This window comes from Egretta garzetta, unplaced genomic scaffold (assembly GCF_000687185.1).
Source record: "Egretta garzetta isolate BGI_Z169 unplaced genomic scaffold, ASM68718v1 scaffold7, whole genome shotgun sequence".
Lineage (NCBI taxonomy): Eukaryota > Metazoa > Chordata > Aves > Pelecaniformes > Ardeidae > Egretta > Egretta garzetta.
The window spans coordinates 627,577-628,177 of NW_009260350.1; the positions used below are offsets into that span (position 1 = coordinate 627,577).

The 601-nt window shown below is 52.1% G+C and overlaps 1 non-coding gene across 1 annotated transcript; it reads left to right on the top strand.

Moving 5' to 3' along the window:
- The first annotated feature begins 18 nt into the window (after nucleotides 1-18).
- LOC118452724 lies at nucleotides 19-159 on the top strand. The gene has a single exon (XR_004842536.1). It is a non-coding gene; the product is annotated as a U4 spliceosomal RNA (small nuclear RNA).
- Nucleotides 160-601: the final 442 nt, after the last annotated feature.

Below are 601 nucleotides of genomic sequence, written 5' to 3' on the forward strand. Positions count from 1 at the left end.
CGGCGGGGTGGCAGGGTCAGCTTTGCGCAGTGGCAGTATCGTAGCCAATGAGGTTAATCCGAGGCGCGATTATTGCTAATTGAAAACTTTTCCCAATACCCCGCCATGACGACTTGAAATATAGTCGGCATTGGCAATTTTTGACAGTCTCTACGGAGACTGAATATTGGTGTGAAAAACAGAGAAAAAGGGGCTGGTGATGGGGGGGTTCCTGATGGGGCAGGGGGGTCCGGGCAGAGGGGAGAGGCTCCTTGTTCGGGGATACAAGGGCTGTTCTTCCCTCGCGCTGCTGCCAGTGCCGGCTCCTGCCAAAACCATGGTTTCATAAATTGAGAGCGCGTTTACATAAAAAGCTCGGTTCTTGCCTTTTTTTTTTTTCAAAGCTGCTGAAGGAGGAATTGGTCCGTGAAAACGGAGGAGGAACTTGGGTACTGGAGAAGCATTTTTCGTGTAGCTCTTGCTGAGGAGGATCATAGAATCATAGAATGTTTGGGGTTGGAAGGGACCCCTAGAGGTCATCTAGTCCAACCCCCCCGCAGGAGCAGGGACACCGCTAACTAGATCAGGCTGCTCACAGCCCCGTCCAACCTGGCCTTGAATG